The sequence below is a fragment of the Dendrobates tinctorius genome, unplaced genomic scaffold, assembly GCF_039654945.1.
Source record: "Dendrobates tinctorius isolate UK_male_01 unplaced genomic scaffold, ASM3965494v1 ptg000189l, whole genome shotgun sequence".
Lineage (NCBI taxonomy): Eukaryota > Metazoa > Chordata > Amphibia > Anura > Dendrobatidae > Dendrobates > Dendrobates tinctorius.
In genome coordinates this window covers 10,747,732-10,760,529 of record NW_027361856.1, presented here as the reverse complement: position 1 = coordinate 10,760,529, position 12,798 = coordinate 10,747,732, and the positions used below count along the sequence as shown (strand labels likewise).

At 56.4% G+C, this 12,798-nt stretch overlaps 1 protein-coding gene across 3 annotated transcripts in view; it reads right to left on the bottom strand.

Moving 5' to 3' along the window:
* The window catches only part of SHC1 (SHC adaptor protein 1), a 36,597-nt gene extending 23,817 nt beyond the window's left edge, over positions 1-12,780 (bottom strand). For 2 of the 3 annotated variants that reach the window (XM_073552383.1, XM_073552385.1), the window contains exon 1: positions 12,644-12,780. The gene's annotated coding sequence lies outside the window, so the exon portion shown is untranslated. Of the gene's footprint in view, positions 1-12,601 lie in introns of all 3 variants that reach the window. The other variant, XM_073552384.1, reaches the window with a different exon arrangement.
* Between the last annotated feature and the right edge of the window lie 18 nt (positions 12,781-12,798).

Sequence of the window (12,798 nt, the reverse complement as noted above, 5' to 3'; positions counted from 1 at the left end):
CACCCAAACCTGCACATCGTAAGAATACCTGCACGCACCACCCATACCTGCACATCGTAAGAATACCTGCACGCACCACCCATACCTGCACATCGCAAGAATACCTGTACGCACCACCCATACCTGCACATCGGAAGAATACCTGCACATCGCAAGAATAGCGGCACGCGCCATCCATATCTGCAAACCGAAAGAATAGCGGCACGTGCCATCCACACCTGCACACCTCAAGAATAGCAGCACGCCCCATCCATACCTGCACACCGCAAGAATAGCAGCACGCACCACCCAAACCTGCACATCGCAGGAATACCTGCACGCACCACCCATACCTGCACATCGCAGGAATAGCGGCACGCGCCATCCATATCTGCAAACCGATAGAATAGCGGCAAGCGCCATCCATACCTGCACACTGCAAGAATACCTTCACGCACCACCCATACCTGCACACCGCAAGAATACCTGCATGCGCCACCCATAACTGCACACCGCAAGAATACCTGCACGCACCACCCATACCTGCACATCGCAGGAATAGCGGCACGCGCCATCCATATCTGCAAACCGAAAGAACAGCGGCACGCGCCATCCATACCTGCACACCGCAAGAATACCTGCACACTGCAAGAATACCTGCACACACCACCCATACCCGCACACCACAAGAATACCTGCACGCACCACCCATACCTGCACACCGCAAAAATACCTGCACATCGCAAGAATACCTGCACGCACCACCCATTCCTGCACACCGCAAGAATACCTGCATGCACCACCCATACCTGCACAGTGCAAGAATACCTGCACGCACCACCCATACCTGCACACGGCAAGAATACCTGCATGCACCACCCATACCTGCACATCGAAAGAATAGCGGCACGCGCCATCCATACCTGCACACCGCAAGAATACCTGCACGCACCACCCATACCTGCACATTACAGGAACAGCAGCATGCGCAATCCATACCTGCACACCGAAATAGCGGCACGCGCCATTCATACCTGCACACCGCAAGAATACCTTCACGCGCTATAAATACCTGCACACCGCAAGAATACCTGCGTGCGCCATCCATACCTGCACACCGCAAGAATACCTGCACGCGCCATCCATACCTGCACACCGCAAGAATACCTGCACGCGCCATCCATACCTGCACACCGCAAGAATACCTGCACGCATCACCCATACCTGCACACCGCAAGAATACCTGCACGCGCCATCCATACCTGCACACCGCCCATACCTGCACGCGCCACCCACCTGCACACCGCAAGAATACCTGCACGCACCACCCATACCTGCACATCACAGGAACAGCAGCATGCGCCATCCATACCTGCACACCAAAAAAATAGCGGCACGCGCCATCCATACCTGCACACCGCAAGAATAGCAGCACGCACCACCCAAACCTGCACATCGTAAGAATACCTGCACGCACCACCCATACCTGCACATCGTAAGAATACCTGCACGCACCACCCATACCTGCACATCGCAAGAATACCTGCACGCACCACCCATACCTGCACATCGGAAGAATACCTGCACATCGCAAGAATAGCGGCACGCGCCATCCATATCTGCAAACCGAAAGAATAGCGGCACGTGCCATCCACACCTGCACACCTCAAGAATAGCAGCACGCCCCATCCATACCTGCACACCGCAAGAATAGCAGCACGCACCACCCAAACCTGCACATCGCAGGAATACCTGCACGCACCACCCATACCTGCACATCGCAGGAATAGCGGCACGCGCCATCCATATCTGCAAACCGATAGAATAGCGGCAAGCGCCATCCATACCTGCACACTGCAAGAATACCTTCACGCACCACCCATACCTGCACACCGCAAGAATACCTGCATGCGCCACCCATAACTGCACACCGCAAGAATACCTGCATGCACCACCCATACCTGCACATCGCAGGAATAGCGGCACGCGCCATCCATATCTGCAAACCGAAAGAACAGCGGCACGCGCCATCCATACCTGCACACCGCAAGAATACCTGCACACTGCAAGAATACCTGCACACACCACCCATACCCGCACACCACAAGAATACCTGCACGCACCACCCATACCTGCACACCGCAAAAATACCTGCACATCGCAAGAATACCTGCACGCACCACCCATTCCTGCACACCGCAAGAATACCTGCATGCACCACCCATACCTGCACACTGCAAGAATACCTGCACGCATCACCCATACCTGCACACGGCAAGAATACCTGCACGCACCACCCATACCTGCACACCGCAAGAATACCTGCACGCACCACCCATACCTGCACATTACAGGAACAGCAGCATGCGCCATCCATACCTGCACACCGAAATAATAGCGGCACGCGCCATCCATACCTACACACCGCAAGAATACCTTCACGCGCTATAAATACCTGCACACCGCAAGAATACCTGCATGCGCCATCCATACCTGCACACCGCAAGAATACCTGCACGCGCCATCCATACCTGCACACCGCATGAATACCTGCACGCGCCATCCATACCTGCACACCGCAAGAATACCTGCACGCATCACCCATACCTGCACACCGCAAGAATACCTGCACGCGCCGCCCATACCTGCACGCGCCACCCATACCTGCACACCGCAAGAATACCTGCACGCACCACCCATACCTGCACATCACAGGAACAGCAGCATGCGCCATCCATACCTGCACACCGAAAAAATAGCGGCACGCGCCATCCATACCTGCACACCTCAAGAATACCTTCACGCGCTATAAATACCTGCACACCGCAAGAATACCTGCATGCGCCATCCATACCTGCACACACCACCCATACCTGCACACCAAAAGAATACCTGCTCACCGCAAGAATACCTGCACGCACCACCCATACCTGCACACCGCAAGAATAGCAGCACGCCCCATCCATACCTGCACACCGCAAGAATAGCAGAATGCACCACCCATACCTGCACACCGCAAGAATACCTGCACGCACCACCCATACCTGCACATCACAGGAACATCAGCATGCGCCATCCATACCTGCACACCGAAAAAATAGCGGCACGCGCCATCCATACCTGCACACCGCAAGAATACCTGCATGCGCCATCCATACCTGCACATCGTAAGAATACCTGCACGCACCACCCATACCTGCACATCGCAAGAATACCTGCACGCACCACCCATACCTGCACATCGCAAGAATACCTGCACATCGCAAGAATAGCGGCACGCGCAATCCATATCTGCAAACCGAAAGAATAGCGGCACGTGCCATCCATACCTGCACACCTCAAGAATAGCAGCACGCCCCATCCATACCTGCACACCGCAAGAATAGCAGCACGCACCACCCAAACCTGCACATCACAGGAATACCTGCACGCACCACCCATACCTGCACATCGCAGGAATAGCGGCACGCGCCATCCATATCTGCAAACCGATAGAATAGCGGCAAGCACCATCCATACCTGCACACTGCAAGAATACCTTCACGCACCACCCATACCTGCACACCGCAAGAATACCTGCATGCGCCACCCATAACTGCACACCGCAAGAATACCTGCACGCACCACCCATACCTGCACATCGCAGGAATAGCGGCACGCGCCATCCATATCTGCAAACCGAAAGAACAGCGGCACGCGCCATCCATACCTGCACACCGCAAGAATACCTGCACACTGCAAGAATACCTGCACACACCACCCATACCCGCACACCACAAGAATACCTGCACGCACCACCCATACCTGCACACCGCAAAAATACCTGCACATCGCAAGAATACCTGCACGCACCACCCATTCCTGCACACCGCAAGAATACCTGCATGCACCACCCATACCTGCACAGTGCAAGAATACCTGCACGCACCACCCATACCTGCACACGGCAAGAATACCTGCATGCACCACCCATACCTGCACATCGAAATAGCGGCACGCGCCATCCATACCTGCACGCACCACCCATACCTGCACATTACAGAAACAGCAGCATGCGCCATCCATACCTGCACACCGAAATAATAGCGGCACGCGCCATCCATACCTGCACACCGCAAGAATACCTTCACGCGCTATAAATACCTGCACACCGCAAGAATACCTGCATGCGCCATCCATACCTGACACCGCAAGAATACCTGCACGCGCCATCCATACCTGCACACCGCAAGAATACCTGCACGCATCAGCCATACCTGCACATCGCAGGAATACCTGCACGCACCACCCATACCTGCACATCGCAGGAATAGCGGCACGCGCCATCCATATCTGCAAACCGATAGAATAGCGGCAAGCGCCATCCATACCTGCACACTGCAAGAATACCTTCACGCACCACCCATACCTGCACACCGCAAGAATACCTGCATGCGCCACCCATAACTGCACACCGCAAGAATACCTGCAAGCACCACCCATACCTGCACATCGCAGGAATAGCGGCACGCGCCATCCATATCTGCAAACCGAAAGAACAGCGGCACGCGCCATCCATACCTGCACACCGCAAGAATACCTGCACACTGCAAGAATACCTGCACACACCACCCATACCCGCACACCACAAGAATACCTGCACACCGCAAAAATACCTGCACATCGCAAGAATACCTGCACGCACCACCCATTCCTGCACACCGCAAGAATACCTGCATGCACCACCCATACCTGCACACTGCAAGAATACCTGCATGCACCACCCATACCTGCACATCGAAAGAATAGCGGCACGCGCCATCCATACCTGCACACCGCAAGAATACCTGCACGCACCACCCATACCTGCACATCACAGGAACAGCAGCATGCGCAATCCATACCTGCACACCGAAATAATAGCGGCACGCGCCATCCATACCTGCACACCGCAAGAATACCTTCACGCGCTATAAATACCTGCACACCGCAAGAATACCTGCATGCGCAATCCATACCTGCACACCGCAAGAATACCTGCACGCGCCATCCATACCTGCACACCGCAAGAATACCTGCACGCATCACCCATACCTGCACACCGCAAGAATACCTGCACGCGCCATCCATACCTGCACACCGCCCATACCTGCACGCGCCACCCATACCTGCACACCGCAAGAATACCTGCACGCACTACCCATACCTGCACATCACAGGAACAGCAGCATGCGCCATCCATACCGGCACACCAAAAAAATAGCGGCACGCGCCATCCATACCTGCACACCGCAAGAATAGCAGCACGCACCACCCAAACCTGCACATCGTAAGAATACCTGCACGCACCACCCATACCTGCACATCGTAAGAATACCTGCACGCACCACCCATACCTGCACATCGCTAGAATACCTGCACGCACCACCCATACCTGCACATCGGAAGAATACCTGCACATCGCAAGAATAGCGGCACGCGCCATCCATATCTGCAAACCGAAAGAATAGCGGCACGTGCCATCCACACCTGCACACCTCAAGAATAGCAGCACGCCCCATCCATACCTGCACACCGCAAGAATAGCAGCACGCACCACCCAAACCTGCACATCGCAGGAATACCTGCACGCACCACCCATACCTGCACATCGCAGGAATAGCGGCACGCGCCATCCATATCTGCAAACCGATAGAATAGCGGCAAGCGCCATCCATACCTGCACACTGCAAGAATACCTTCACGCACCACCCATACCTGCACACCGCAAGAATACCTGCATGCGCCACCCATAACTGCACACCGCAAGAATACCTGCATGCACCACCCATACCTGCACATCGCAGGAATAGCGGCACGCGCCATCCATATCTGCAAACCGAAAGAACAGCGGCACGCGCCATCCATACCTGCACACCGCAAGAATACCTGCACACTGCAAGAATACCTGCACACACCACCCATACCCGCACACCACAAGAATACCTGCACGCACCACCCATACCTGCACACCGCAAAAATACCTGCACATCGCAAGAATACCTGCACGCACCACCCATTCCTGCACACCGCAAGAATACCTGCATGCACCACCCATACCTGCACACTGCAAGAATACCTGCACGCACCACCCATACCTGCACACGGCAAGAATACCTGCATGCACCACCCATACCTGCACATCGAAAGAATAGCGGCACGCGCCATCCATACCTGCACACCGCAAGAATACCTGCACGCACCACCCATACCTGCACATTACAGGAACAGCAGCATGCGCCATCCATACCTGCACACCGAAATAATAGCGGCACGCGCCATCCATACCTGCACACCGCAAGAATACCTTCACGCGCTATAAATACCTGCACACCGCAAGAATACCTGCATGCGCCATCCATACCTGCACACCGCAAGAATACCTGCACGCGCCATCCATACCTGCACACCGCAAGAATACCTGCACGCATCACCCATACCTGCACACCGCAAGAATACCTGCACGCGCCATCCATACCTGCACACCGCCCATACCTGCACGCGCCACCCATACCTGCACACCGCAAGAATACCTGCACGCACCACCCATACCTGCACATCACAGGAACAGCAGCATGCGCCATCCATACCTGCACACCGAAAAAATAGCGGCACGCGCCATCCATACCTGCACATCACAGGAACAGCAGCATGCGCCATCCATACCTGCACACCGAAAAAATAGCGGCACGCGCCATCCATACCTGCACACCTCAAGAATACCTTCACGCGCTATAAATACCTGCACACCGCAAGAATACCTGCATGCGCCATCCATACCTGCACACACCACCCATACCTGCACACCAAAAGAATACCTGCTCACCTCAAGAATACCTGCACGCACCACCCATACCTGCACACCGCAAGAATAGCAGCACGCCCCATCCATACCTGCACACCGCAAGAATAGCAGAATGCACCACCCATACCTGCACACCGCAAGAATACCTGCACGCACCACCCATACCTGCACATCACAGGAACATCAGCATGCGCCATCCATACCTGCACACCGAAAAAATAGCGGCACGCGCCATCCATACCTGCACACCGCAAGAATACCTGCATGCGCCATCCATACCTGCACATCGTAAGAATACCTGCACGCACCACCCATACCTGCACATCGCAAGAATACCTGCACGCACCACCCATACCTGCACATCGCAAGAATACCTGCACATCGCAAGAATAGCGGCACGCGCAATCCATATCTGCAAACCGAAAGAATAGCGGCACGTGCCATCCATACCTGCACACCTCAAGAATAGCAGCACGCCCCATCCATACCTGCACACCGCAAGAATAGCAGCACGCACCACCCAAACCTGCACATCGCAGGAATACCTGCACGCACCACCCATACCTGCACATCGCAGGAATAGCGGCACGCGCCATCCATATCTGCAAACCGATAGAATAGCGGCAAGCACCATCCATACCTGCACACTGCAAGAATACCTTCACGCACCACCCATACCTGCACACCGCAAGAATACCTGCATGCGCCACCCATAACTGCACACCGCAAGAATACCTGCACGCACCACCCATACCTGCACATCGCAGGAATAGCGGCACGCGCCATCCATATCTGCAAACCGAAAGAACAGCGGCACGCGCCATCCATACCTGCACACCGCAAGAATACCTGCACACTGCAAGAATACCTGCACACACCACCCATACCCGCACACCACAAGAATACCTGCACGCACCACCCATACCTGCACACCGCAAAAATACCTGCACATCGCAAGAATACCTGCACGCACCACCCATTCCTGCACACCGCAAGAATACCTGCATGCACCACCCATACCTGCACAGTGCAAGAATACCTGCACGCACCACCCATACCTGCACACGGCAAGAATACCTGCATGCACCACCCATACCTGCACATCGAAATAGCGGCACGCGCCATCCATACCTGCACGCACCACCCATACCTGCACATTACAGAAACAGCAGCATGTGCCATCCATACCTGCACACCGAAATAATAGCGGCACGCGCCATCCATACCTGCACACCGCAAGAATACCTTCACGCGCTATAAATACCTGCACACCGCAAGAATACCTGCATGCGCCATCCATACCTGACACCGCAAGAATACCTGCACGCGCCATCCATACCTACACACCGCAAGAATACCTGCACGCATCACCCATACCTGCACACCGCAAGAATACCTGCACGCGCCATCCATACCTGCACACCGCAAGAATACCTGCACGCACCACCCATACCTGCACACCGCAAGAATACCTGCACGCACCACCCATACCTGCACATCACAGGAACAGCAGCATGCTCCATCCATACCTGCACACCGAAAAAATAGCGGCACGCGCCATCCATACCTGCACACCTCAAGAATACCTTCACGCGCTATAAATACCTGCACACCGCAAGAATACCTGCATGCGCCATCCATACCTGCACACACCACCCATACCTGCACACCAAAATACCTGCACGCACCACCCATACCTGCTCACCGCAAGAATACCTGCACGCACCACCCATACCTGCACACCTCAAGAATACCTGCATGCGCCACCCATACCTGCACACCTCAAGAATAGCAGCACGCCCCATCCATACCTGCACACCGCAAGAATAGCAGAATGCACCACCCATACCTGCACACCGCAAGAATACCTGCACGCACCACCCATACCTGCACATCACAGGAACATCAGCATGCGCCATCCATACCTACACACCGAAAAAATAGCGGCACGCGCCATCCATACCTGCACACCGCAAGAATACCTGCATGCGCCATCCATACCTGCACATCGTAAGAATACCTGCACGCACCACCCATACCTGCACATCGCAAGAATACCTGCACGCACCACCCATACCTGCACATCGCAAGAATACCTGCACATCGCAAGATTAGCGGCACGCGCAATCCATATCTGCAAACCGAAAGAATAGCGGCACGTGCCATCCATACCTGCACACCTCAAGAATAGCAGCACGCCCCATCCATACCTGCACACCGCAAGAATAGCAGCACGCACCACCCATACCTGCACATCGCAGGAATAGCGGCACGCGCCATCCATATCTGCAAACCGAAAGAATAGCGGCACGCACCATCCATACCTGCACACCGCAAGAATACCTGCACACACCACAAGAATACCTGCACATCGCAAGAATACCTGCACGCACCACCCATTCCTGCACACCGCAAGAATACCTGCATGCACCACCCATACCCGCACACCGCAAGAATACCTGCACGCACCACCCATACCTGCACACCGCAAGAATACCTGCACGCACCACCCATACCTGCACACCGCAAGAATACCTGCACGCACCACCCATACCTGCACATCGAAAGAATACCTGCACATCACAGGAACAGCAGCATGCGCCATCCATACCTGCACACCGAAAAAATAGCGGCACGCGCCATCCATACCTGCACACCGCAAGAATACCTTCACGCGCCATCCATACCTGCACACCGCAAGAATACCTGCACACCGCAAGAATACCTGCACGCGTCACCAATACCTGCACGCACCACCCATACATGCACATCACAGGAACAGCAGCATGCGCCATCCATACCTGCACACCGAAAAAATAGCGGCACGCGCCATCCATACCTGCACACCGCAAGAATACCTTCACGCGCCATCCATACCTGCACACCGCAAGAATACCTGCACACCGCAAGAATACCTGCACGCGCCATCCATACCTGCACACCAAAAGAATACCTGCACGCACCACCCATACCTGCTCACCGCAAGAATACCTGCACGCACCACCCATACCTGCACATCACAGGAACAGCAGCATGTGCCATCCATACCTGCACACCGAAAAAATAGCGGCACGCGCCATCCATATCTGCACACCGCAAGAATACCTTCACGTGCTATAAATACCTGCACACCGCAAGAATACCTGCATGCGCCATCCATACCTGCACACCGCAAGAATACCTGCACGCACCACCCATACCTGCACACCGCAAGAATACCTGCACACACCACAGGAACAGCAGCATGCGCCATCCATACCTGCACACCGAAAAAATAGCGGCACGCGCCATCCATACCTGCACACCGCAAGAATACCTTCACACGCTATAAATACCTGCACACCGCAAGAATACCTGCACGCGCCATCCATACCTGCACACACCACCCATACCTGCTCACCGCAAGAATACCTGCATGCGCCACCCATACCTGCACACCTCAAGAATAGCAGCACGCCCCATCCATACCTGCACACCGCAAGAATAGCAGCATGCACCACCCATACCTGCACACCGCAAGAATACCTGCATGCACCACCCAAACCTGCACATCACAGGAAGAGCAGCATGCGCCATCCATACCTGCACACCGAAAAAATAGCGGCACGTGCCATCCATACCTGCACACCGCAAGAATACCTTCACACGCTATAAATACCTGCACACCGCAAGAATACCTGCATGCGCCTCCATACCTGCACACCTCAAGAATACCTGCACGCACCACCCATACCCGCACACTGCAAGAATACCTGCACGCGCCATCCATACCTGCACACCGCAAGAATACCTGCACGCACCACCCATACCTGCACACCGCAAGAATACCTGCACGCGCCACCAATACCTGCACACCGCAAGAATACCTGCACGCACCACCCATACCTGCACATCACAGGAACAGCAGCATGCGCCATCCATACCTGCACACCGAAAAAAATAGCGGCACGCGCCATCCATACCTGCACACCGCAAGAATACCTTCACGCGCCATCCATACCTGCACACCGCAAGAATACCTGCACACCAAAAGAATACCTGCACACCAAAAGAATACCTGCACACCAAAAGAATACCTGCACACCAAAAGAATACCTGCACACCGCAAGAATACCTGCACGCCCCATCCATACCTGCACACCGCAAGAATAGCAGCAGGCACCACCCATACCTGCACACGCCACCCATACCTGCACACCGCAAGAATACCAGCACGCGCCATCCATACCTGCACATCGCAAGAATACCTGCACCCACCACCCATAACTGCAAATCGCAGGAATAGCGGCACACGCAATTCATACCTGCACACCGAAAGAATAGCGGCACGAGCCATCCATACCTGCACACCGCAAGAATATCTGCACGCACGACCCATACCTGCACACCGCAAGAATACCGGCACACCGCAAGAATACCTGCACGCACCACCTATACCTGCACATCAGAAACCGAAAAAATAGCGGCACGCGCCGTCCACACCTGCACACCGCAAGAATACCTGCACCTCTGCCACCGTCTGTTTAACACGTCCGCAGTCTACATAACTGCCACCGCCTGTAACACGGCCATCTACAACACTGCCACCACTGCCTGTAACCCGGCCAACGTTCACACCGTTATAGCAGTTATACACACCCATACACTGATGCATGCGGAGTACAACGCCCCTCATTTGCTTTGGATTCCTGTACTGGTAAGGATTGGTCAGATATCAAACATGTGCTGGACGTAGAGTGCAGAGCTTTGCCATCACTGACTGAATACGGAGGGTGCAGCATGGCCTGACCAGTCCTGCTCAAATACGGACTCCTATAAATCAGGCAGGAATGTGCAGGAAGGAAAGACTTGGAAAATTGGTTTTCTGAGACCCCTGAAGACGGACGAACAGAGAACTAGACATCAGAATTGCAAGGGGAAGAAATAATATACAGAATTGGGTACTTGGGGGGGGGGCGGGGGAGGTAGGGATAGAGGCGTGCGCGGGCGGGGGTGACGGGCAGGTGTGCGCGGGCGGGGGTGATGGGCAGAGGCGTGCGCGGGCGGGGGTGACGGGCAGAGGCGTGCGTGCGCGGGCGACGGGCAGAGGCGCGCGTGGAGAGAGGGCGACGGGCAGAGACGCGCGCGGAGAGAGGGCGAAGGGCAGAGGCGGGCCGCCGGGCAGAGGCGCGCGCGGAGAGAGGGCGAAGGGCAGAGGCGGGCCGCCGGGCAGAGGGCGAAGGGCAGAGGCGGGCCGCCGGGCAGAGGGCGAAGGGCAGAGGCGGGGCGACGGGCAGAGGCGCGCGCGGAGGGGGGCGACGGGCAGAGGCGCGCGCGGAGGGGGGCGACGGGCAGAGGCGCGCGCGGAGGGGGGCGACGGGCAGAGGCGCGCGCGGAGGGGGGCGACGGGCAGAGGCGCGCGCGGAGGGGGGCGACGGGCAGAGGCGCGCGCGGAGGGGGGCGACGGGCAGAGGCGCGCGCGGAGGGGGGTAAGTGGCAAAGGCGCCGGGGGGGGGGGGGGTAAGTGGCAAAGGCGCCGGGGGGGGGGGTAAGGGGCAGAGGCGCCGGGGGGGGGGGGTAAGTGGCAAAGGTGCCAGGGGGGGGTAAGGGGCAGAGGCGCCGGGGGGGTAAGGGGCAGAGGCGCCGGGGGGGGGGGGGAAGTGGCAAAGGTGCCAGGGGGGGGGTAAGGGGCAGAGGCGCCGGGGGGGGGGGGTAAGGGGCAGAGGCGCCAGGGGGGGGTAAGGGGCAGAGGCGCCGGGGGGGGGGGGGGGTTGCCATTCTATGCAGTAGGTGGCCACACACGGGTTGGAGATGACTGACCTTTCCATTGGCTGAGCCCTCCCCTCACACATCCGCACTCACCGGGGCAGCATGGAGTAGACCGGGTCGGGGAATCACCGATTCGGAATCTTCTGACAAGAAACTTTCCGTCTTTCGCTAAACACGAAACTTTCCCACTTCCGGCTCCGCCTGGGACGCGTCACGGGGGAGGAGCCGCCATCTTGGACTGGAATGTA